The sequence below is a fragment of the Leptopilina heterotoma genome, unplaced genomic scaffold, assembly GCF_015476425.1.
Source record: "Leptopilina heterotoma isolate Lh14 unplaced genomic scaffold, ASM1547642v1 Lhet_199, whole genome shotgun sequence".
Lineage (NCBI taxonomy): Eukaryota > Metazoa > Arthropoda > Insecta > Hymenoptera > Figitidae > Leptopilina > Leptopilina heterotoma.
In genome coordinates, this window is record NW_025110915.1 from 42,249 (window position 1) to 53,219 (window position 10,971).

The window sequence follows — 10,971 nt, forward strand, 5'->3', positions numbered from 1 at the left end:
TTCGGAGTAGAAGAATATATTTATGCGTTTTCTTCTTTCAACAACTCAAATAATGTCAAAATTGCTCCACCACCCCTACTTTTTTTTAAATCGAAGAAAGTACCCTTAAATCTAAAATTCAAGAACTAAAGTGAAAAAAAATGAAATAACCGGTTTTCTTCGGAGTAGAAGAATATGCGTTTTCTTCTTTCAACAACAAATAATGATAAATTAACTCTGATTCTGCTTTTTAGTTATGAGAACAAAAATAAAGGAACGTATGCTTTTGTCTAAAACTAATTGTTTTTATTGTTGTTAGTATACTCTGGGTTCATACTTAAAGGGGTAGTTTTTTCAATATAAATCAATAAGAGGGTGATGAAGCAATGCTGATGCTTTTTTAAAAAGTACATAAATATATTCTTCTACTTTGGAAAAAACCTGTTATATCATTTTTTACTATAATTCTTGAATTTTAGATTTAAGGGCAGGGGGTGATGGAGCAATTTCGTCATTATTTCTAAATTGTTGAAAGAAAAAAACGCATAAATATATTTTTCGACTTCGCAAAAAAACTGGTTATTTCATTCTTTGACTTTAGTTCTTGAATTTTAGATTTAAGGGTAGTTTCTCCCATTTAAAAGAAACAGGGGTGGTGGAGCAATTTTGACATTATTTCTGAGAGGTTAAAGGAAGAAAACGCATAAATATATTCTTCTACTCCTAAGAAAACCGGTTATTTCATATTTTTTTACTTTAGTTCTTGAATTTTAGATTTAAGGGTAGTTTCTCCCATTTAAAAAAACAGGGGTGGTGGAGCAATTTTGACAATATTTCTGAGTGGTTGAAGGAAGAAAACGCATAAATATATTCTTCTACTTCGCAAAAAAGTGGTTATTTCATTCTTTGACTTTAGTTCTTGAATTTTAGATTTAAGGGTAGTTTCTCCTATTTAAAAAAACAGGGGTGGTGGAGCAATTTTGACATTATTTGAGTTGTTGAAAGAAGAAAACGCACAAATATATTCTTCTACTCCGAAGAAAGCCGTGTTTTTATTTTTTTTTACTTTAATTCTTGAATTTTAGACTTAAGGGTAGTTTTTTCGATTTAAAAAAAACAGAGGGTGCTGGAGCAATTCTGACTTCATATTCGTATTCAGGGGGCCAAAATACTATAAGACATGTAGGTCTTGTTCAATGAACAGACAACTTTTTTTTGTGTGCCTGTGATTGTAATCATGCCTAAATTAAAAAAATTTAACATTTTTAGGTATAAAATAATTTTTTAATAAACATTAATAAAAATTTAGTTTTCTAAACATTATTCAAAAGTAGACGAAAGAACAAAGTTTTGTCCTCTTGATGTAATTTTTCTAAATTCAATAGATTAAGTTATAGATAATTAAAAATAAGTATACTTAGATTTCTTTGAATAATTTTTTAACACAATTAAATTTTTCAAATATGTCTACAATAGAAACCTTTTTGAATAGTTGAAATTGTGCAAAATTTAATTGAAAATAATTAATTTATTTCAAGTATTTTGTTACAATTTTTTGAAGAATTTTAATTGCAAATTTTGAAAATAATTGAATTACCAAAAATTTAAAAAAAATTTTTAAAGGTAAATTAGGATATAAGAATTATTTTAAGAAATTCAATTATTTTCGAAAAATAACATTATAATATTTTTAAAAACTAATATTATTAGAATTTTTTTATAGTAATTTTTAAGATTTAATTATCTTCGAATAATGTAAATAAACATTTATGAAAATTTACTTCAATAAGACGAGCGAACATGACAGCTTGGTTATCAAAACAAAAAGAAAATCGTTTTTTGTTCGTTTCTCGGATCGTGTTGCTCGAATGAAACACTACTGTAAGTGTAATTTTCAACTGACTTTTAGTAAAATTATTTGTTTGACAGAAATTTACAATATTAATAAATAAATCACAATAAAATAATAATCAGTGAAGAATGACTGATATTTTAGTACTTTTCAACTGATTTTCAGTAAAATTCCACTGATTATGAATCCAAAGTCACTTTTTAAAAATACAAAATGGCGAATCCTGGATAGCGGACGAAAATGAAAGGTTTAGTAAGAGAATACGTAAAAATAACATTTCGTATAATGTACAATGACATTTTTTGTAAATGTCACTTCATAATTTTTGTCTTATTACACAATGATTTTAAATAAAATAATTTATATTTTTATAAATATTAATAATTTTTTACATTTTCTAACCACTATAAGGTTTTAATTTTGTAAATGTTCAAATTCTGGTTTAGAAAGAAAAATTTATATTATTATACAACTATATTGTCTAGACTTGCAAAAACCCAAAGTCTAGACTTTGTTGTAACAATATTGTTACAATATATATTGTAACAATATTGGTGACGGTGACATGCGTAAGAATAGTGCAGTAAAAATTTCAAAAAAACACCCTGATCATTACCTACAGAAAATCCTATTAGTAAGAAAAGAATGGACGTATCTTCGCCCTTTTCTTACTAATTATTCAGAGAATCAGGCTAACATTCAAAATCTAACCTTCTAAGTTTAGTTATTTCAAAAAAATTATTTTATTGATGCAAATAAATATTTATTTTAATTAAAAACTATGCATTATTTAATCAAGTAATTTTTATAATTGATTTAAAGCAATATTTATTAAATTAAATTATTCTATTTAATTGACTTAAGTAATTTGTATTTGGTTCAAATAACTATTTAATAGATACCATAAATTAAAATATTTATGTCCAGTAAATATTTACTTAGTTCAAATAAAAAAAAAAAAATAAGTAAAAACTAATAAGTTTAAATACAACCGAACGAGCGTTAGCGAGTGAGGTATATGTTGCTAGTTTTAATAAAGTTCGTGTCAAAATTTCAATTGTTTTCAAAAATTTTCCCCATTTCAATGATTTGCAATATCTAATATTTTAATAAAATTACCTAAAAGAATTCAATTATTTAAATACAATTTTAATAAAGTTGTACGCAAAAATTTAATTATTTTCATAAATAATAAAATTCTTAATTTTAAGAAACATTCACTTGTTCAATAAATTATTTATTTTTGAATTTAAATAATTGAATTCTCTTAGAATTTTCTAGTAAAACTTGATTTTAAAATAAATTTTTATTTAAAATTTAAAATAATAATTGAATATTAAAAGTAATAGAGCGTTGTAGATTTTAAATTATTTTTAAATACAATTTTAATCGAATTAATTGAAAAATGTAACTATTCTAAAAAATTTTATTTATATTTGCCAGAAGAATTCAATTATTTAAAAATTTGTTAATAAAATTCTTTATAAGAATTAAATTTTAAGATAATATCCAATTATTTAATAAATAATTTATTTTTGTATTTAAATAATTGCATTCTCGTAGAATTTTCTAATAAAAATTGATTTGAAAATGAATTTTAGTTTAAATTTTAGATAATAGAATATGAAAATAATTTTTAAAAAGTTACAGTAACAAAATTCTTAGAATATGAAATTATTGTTACTGTAACTTCTTAAAAATTATTTTCATCGTTTCAATTCAATTATTATTTTCTAAAATTTTTAAATAAGATTCTAATAATTTATGATAAAGTTCTTTTGAAAATTTTCAAATTCATTTGTTTACAATTCAGTTTTACGAAATTTCGATTATTCGGAAATTCTTCAATTAAATATACATTAGAAAATAAAAACTTGAAATAATTTTAAAAAATTGCGATTAAGCTTTTTGAAAAAAATTGAATCCATAGAATTTTTAATTGAAAGTATGAAAAATTTAAATTTTCAAAGATTTTAATTTAAAACCTTTACAAAATTGAATTATTTCTAAAAATTGCCATTTTTAGTAACTTCTCCAAAGTTAAATCTACAACTTTATATGAAATTAATATTCTTAAATCAATTTTTATTACAAATTCTACGAGAATTCAATTATTCAAATACAAATGTATAAATGATTTATTAAATAAATGAATGAATGTTTCTTAAAATTTAATTCTTACAATTTATCAACAAATTATTAAATAATTAAATTATTTCGACGAATTTTCATTATTTTAGAAGATAATTGAATATTCGTTTAGAACTTTGTAAAAATTGTTTTTAAATAATTGAATTCTTTTGATAAATTTTATTAAAATAGTAGAATATTAAAAATCATTGAATTAAGAAAAATTTTTGAAAGTAATTGAAATTTTGCCATGAATTTTATTAAAATTTTTGAAAATAATTAAATTTTATTACTTTTAAGAATAATTGAATTCTTGTGACAAATACTATTATTTATGAAAACAATTGAATTTTGCAATGAATTTTATTAAAATTCCTGAAAGTAATTTAAGTTTGTCGAAGAATTTTGCTATTCAATTAAAAAGATAATGCTAACGACAATTTTTTTGGATTTTTTGAAAATAATTGAATTAGTGCGAAGAATTTTATTAATTTTGAAAATAATTGAATATTGAAATTTATGAAAATAATTTGTTACATAAAAAAGTATATAACAAACAAAATGGGTATATATTTTTTATTTGTTAATCATAATTTTTTTTTTTAATTTTCTAATTTGTATTATTATTTTACTATAAATCATGTAAAAATACCTGCATATTTTCTAAGGATATCAAATTGAGACAAAAAATGAATCAAAACGTTGTTAACATAAATCTGTTAACATAAAAAAAAATCAGAATAGAAAATTAAAAAGTTAATTTACAATTTTTGAAAATAATGCTTTGCGAGAAAAATTTGCATAAGAGAGGAACCCAGTAAATCTGTGTATTATATAGTTCGGGTGTAATAAATATTTTGAGGCACAAGTTCTATAAATTTGGTCATCCTCAAAATCTAAACTCTGGTGGAATTTATTATTGGGATGACCAATATATACATAATATATAAGAAACAGGAAGTATTTAAAACTTTTCTCCAAAAATTATTGGTCACTTTTATGTCTTTTTGTATGAATCATAACGATTTTACAAAACATAAACGAGAGAGTGTGCCGACATGTTTTACAATTCTCTTATTACCGTACAAAATCGCATAATGCAAAATATTTCTTTCTAACATTTTCATGGCTGTCCTCTCTGCGAGAATGAAACTGACGATAATGGTCCAGGATTTCAATTTATTATTCGAGCGAAATATGAGAAAAAAAGAAAGAGAAAAATAAATTTTTAAAATATTGTTAATTATACTATAATAATAACAACTTTTAATTAATTAACTTTAAATACTTTTCTATTTAATTTTATTCACTTACATAAATATTAATAACTAAATAAAAGAAAAAGTTGTACATACAAAACGAATGTGAATAATATAAACAAAATTAACAAAAAAATATTTCAGTTGTGAAGTCATTGAGTAATTTTCAACTTATTCCTTAGTCATGAATTAAAGAAATTAATCTTCCCAAGTTACACGTTTTGGTATTTATTTAATTAATTCCCCATATTGAAGATCTTAATAACAAGCCAAAGCATTGTAAAAATAAGAGTTTAGAAAAAAAAAAAATTCCTCATTCTAGATTGACAGGAGGCGGTCTCAACACTAAAAAGCTAATGTTTGGAGATTAACTGCGCGAAGAGGCGATGCTATAAAAAACATGACTGTCTTTTCGATTACGAAATACCCTTTCGTTCCGCACAAAATTCATCCATTGTTCCCAATAATGTTGATTTCCTTTCTTTTCAAATAAACGAAGAGAACGTTATATTATATTCGTAAAAACTTCCAAAGAAAAAGATTCCCGCGCTTTTTAAGAAATTCACGCATAGTCTAAACAAAAGATTCCTCTTTTCTCTTCGGAAAAATGGTCTCTTTCTTTTTCCGGTTTCATTGAATTTTTGAAAATTGAGTGAATTCTTTTTTAAAAATGAATGTTTTTCCGAAAAGAAAAGAAGAAAAAAAGAAACAATCGAAAAATAGAAAAACATTTCACTCAAGGAGTGTGAACCCGAACAGATTAAAAATAGAATTGAAGCCCAACAGATTAAAGTACAGAATGAAGTGAAATAATAAATAATATAAAACTGACATAACAACAATAAATTACAAAAAAATAATTTTTTCTTACCCGAATCCTTATTTTTACTACAATAGATTTTTCGTGCAGGTAACCTTGAATTTGTTGTTTTTTTTTCCTTTTGCCTTTTGAAGAACCATTTTTATTATAAAGATAATTTTTGCCATTCAAAGAGATAGTAAATATAAACTTATAAAATAAATGGAAATAAGTTTTCCCTCTCCTTCTCTCTCTTTTTGAATAGAAAATTTTCGAAAAAAAAAATTGAAAACTTTTAATAATGCCCTAAAAGCTCAGGATTTTTGCTGGTTTACGAAGGATAATTGCCGCTTTGTAGTTAACTTTCACGTTTATAGGATTATGAAAATCAATGGGCGTTGTATACCATTGAGAAAATTTTTGAAAATCTTTTCTTGAAGAGCACGAGCAAAAGAGAGAGAGAGGGAGAGAAAAAAGTAAGGAGAGGTAGCAACATAAACCCATCGTCGTTGTAAATAAAAATAGCATTCATAATCCTTTTTCGGCAATAATGAACAACCAGATATTCAATTGTGTTAAGAAAAAAGGACAGGATACAAACAGTATACCCATTTTGAGGAAAAGTCATAAACCAATGTTGCCCATTTTTAAATTCCCTCCTCCTCCTCACTCTTGCTTTCATTTGAAAATCTCTCTCATTCTAAGACTATTAGGTTGGACGCAGTGTTAAAGGTATATAAACTATTATTCTATTAGTAAGTTTATTACCATTTCTGTTAAGTATTACAGTCTTCGAGGCCTTAATAACTTAATAAGACTGTTTGTTTAAACCCCGAGCTTCTCATTATCAGGAGAATTTTTCAATAGTCCTGAAAACAAAATCCCCCTGAATGTAAAACGCAGGTATAGGGATTGTTGAATATTTATAGGTGTGTATATATATACTATATATAGGGATAGGTCATTTTTATTTTTATAATATATTTCCCCCCTCCCCCTCCTTCTCTCTTTTCATGAACAGAGGTTTAAATATTTAATATTGCAAATAAACCAGTTTATAACAATAATAATACAGGAGACACGAGCCTCTATTGCTTTTGCAGAGATCACAACTTTTCATTGTGTTCATTGGATTAAGATAATTTGCTGTGTGCACAATGTAAAATAAAGAAACATCATTCATGCGGTTGACAAAAAAAAAATGTGTCCCTTATTTTAATCCTTTACTTGTATTTTAAATATTTATCTTAAACAATACTATAATCTAATACTGATGATAATAATGATAATTTAATTTTTTTTAAAAATAATTTCTAATTCTTCAAATTTCTAGCTTTTTTTTGGGAAATTTAAGAAATATGTAAATAGAATATATTTTGGTAAAATAAGAATAATCTAATTTAAAATTTATACAATGATTTAATTTTTTAAACACAATTTTTAATTTTAAGAACTTGAAAATTATTTTCTTACGTTGATTTTTTTTACAAATTATAAAAACAAAATGCAAATAGAAGAATATATTAGAATAAAAATTACCTATATTAATTTTGAGCAATTTGTGAACTGTTACAATCACAAAAATTAGATGTTAAGAAACATTTATTCAAATTGACAGAAATTTAACAAAAATTGAACAATTTAATTAATTAAACAAGAATTAATTTCTATACAGCGAATTTAGCATTTTTTTTGTAAACTTTTGACCCACTTTCTAATTTTTAGAAATAATTGAATTTGGAAAACGTTTCAAATTTAAAATAATGGATTTTTATATTGAAAATTTTAGTTAAAAACACTAGAAAAAATTGAATTTTGGAGAAGTTAGAAATGTTTGCAGAAATTCATTTATTTTCTTTCAAAAGTTAATAAAATTCTTCACAAAAAATTCAATTATGTATGTTCAAAATTTTTTTTTTAATTCTCGTCAAAATTTCAATTATCTTTATAAATAATTTATCCCTCAAAATTTAATTATTTACAAAAATTTTAATAAAATTCTTAGCAAAATTTCAATTATTTTCGAAAATTTTCCTCAATTCAATGATTTTCAATATCTACTTATTTAAATAAATTTTTCCAAAAGAATTCCATTATTTAAAAGAAATATTAATAAAATTGTACGCAAACATTTAATTATTTTCATAAATAATAAAATTTTCACATAAAATTCAATTATTATTTCTTCGCAATAACTCCATTATTTTCATAAATAATAATATTTTTTTTTTCAGAGATTCAATTATTTTCAAAAATAATAAAACTCAGCGCAGAGCACAGAATTTTAATTATTTTTAACGATTTAATATTTTAATTTTTAATACAATTTTAATCGAATTCCTCAAAAAATGAAAGAATTTAATTATTTAAAAATTTGTTAACAAAATTCTTTATGAGAATTTAAGTGTAAGAAACATTCAATAAATGATTTATTTTTGTATTCGAATAGTTGAATTCACGTTTTTTTTTAAATAAAAATTGATTTAAAAATTAATGTTAGTTAAAATTTCAGATTATAATTATTTATAATTGAATATTATGAGAATTATAGAGTTGATTTTTAGAAATAATTGAATTTTGAAAAGGTTTCAAAGTAAAATCTTTGAAAATCTGAATTTTCCATACTTTTAACAAACAATTTTGAAGAATTAATTTTTTTTGAGAAAGTTTAATTGATTTTTTCGTTGGAAATTATTTAAAGTTTTTATTTTGTAATATATATTTTTCATTGAAGAATTTCCGAATAAATAATCGAAATTTCCTAAAATTGAATTAGTAAGGAACTGAATTTAAAAATTCTCAAAGAACTTTTTCAAAAATATTTTTAATATTCTACTATTTTAATAAAATTTCTTAATAGAATTCAATTAATTATTTAAAAACTATTTTGACAAAGTTCTAAACGAATATTCAATTATCTTCTAAAATTTTGAAAATTTAACAGGAATTCAATCATATAAAAATTTGTTGATAAATTGTAAGAATTGAATTTTAAGAAACACTCTATCATTTATTCAATAAATTATTTACATTTGTACCTATTCAAATAATTGAATTCTCGTAGAATTTTCTAATAAAAATTGATTTAAAAATTAATTTCATATAAAGTTTTAGATGTAACTTTGGAGAAGTTACTAATAATTGCAATTTTTAGAAATAATTGAATTTTGTAAATGTTTCAAATTAAAGTCTTTGAAAATTTAAATCTTTCATACTTTTAATTAAAAATTCCATGGAACTAATTTTTTTTCAAAAAATTGAATTGAAGAATTTCCGAATAATCGAAATTTTATGTAAAACTGAATTGTAAACAAATGAATTTGAAAATTCTCAAAGAACTTTTTCAAAAATCATTAAAAATAATTGATTTAAAGAAGAATTTTAGTTGAAAATTCTAGAAAATAATAATTGAATTGAAATGATGAAAATAATTTTAAAGAAGTTACATAGTAACTCTTAAAACTTAGTCCTTTCGTTGTATATGAAAAATGTGAAACAAGTGTTTGAAGCTTAATAACTAAACTTTCAGTAGTATATACCACTTGCAAATTTGTGAAAAAAAATTTTTTAAGTTCCTATTTTATAGCTTACAAAGTGAGAAAGTTTCTTTTTCACCCCACTCTGCTCTATTAAATTATTATTAAATAATAAATTATTAAATAAATTATAATTAAATAGATTATAAATTGAAATCCAGTAATTTAGAATTCAGTATAGCAAAAGATTTTTCAAAATTCAGTGTCGAGAATTTTCAACCAACTCAATTGTATACCCATATGCATATATATTCTACTCTTATTTGAATAATTATATAATATCACACAATTGTGAAAATATATGTATATACGCATCTGACTCTAATTTATACCTAAAAAATCACACAATTCATCTTGTTTCCAACAACAAAGACTTAATTTCATTCATATCGCTTTCAAGAAATATTCAGAAAACAAAAAATAAGCACACCATATCCTCTTCAGCGCGAGGAAAGAATTACACAACAAAAGAGCGAGATATCTAATTAATTTTCTCTTGAAAGAATTTATTGTTCTTGGAGAAGAGACTTGCGTGACATGAAACTGGAGCACTGTTTCCGAATATATATGCATTTATATATTTTCCTTATATTCAAATGTCAACACTGTGAATTCAGCAGTCAGATATTTATGCAAAAGATACGCTGTTAAATTTCTTTACGAATATCTTTAATTGTAAAATTATTCAAAAACAATCATTTCTTTTTTAAATAATTTAAACATTTAATTTTATTATTTTTCCATCGAAATTAGAATTCTTCGAAACATTCAAATTGAAACCTTTTTGAAATTAATCAACTTTGAAAATATTTTTATAAAACATAAAGAAAACGATTGATTACTCCGAGTCGAGGACTCGGAGTGATCGATTTCTTTATGTTTTATGATAATAATTAAAGAGGATCGAGTGTTAACATCATTATTTTATATTATAAGAATATTGTTACTGTAAATTCTTAAACATTATTTTCATATTCTATTATTATTTAAAATTTAAACTAAAATTAATTTTCAAATCAATTTTTATTAGAAAATTCTACGAGAATTCAATTCTTTAAATACAAAACTAAATTATTTATTAAATAATTGAATGTTTTTTAAAATTTAATTCGTATAAAGAATTTTATTAACAAATTTTTAAATAATTGAATTATTTTGACAAATTTTGTGAAGAATTTTATTAAAATTTTTTTTAAATAATTGAATTCTCGAGAAAAATTTTATTATTTATTAAAATACTTGCATTTTGCTTAGAATTTTAATGAAATTTTTTTAAATAATTGAATTTCGTCGAAGAATTTTGCTATTCATAAAGATAATTGAAATCTTGAAAAGAATAATATTACGTTTGAAAATAATTGAATTGTTTTGATAAATATTGTTATTTATGAAAATAATTGAATTTCGTCGAAGAAT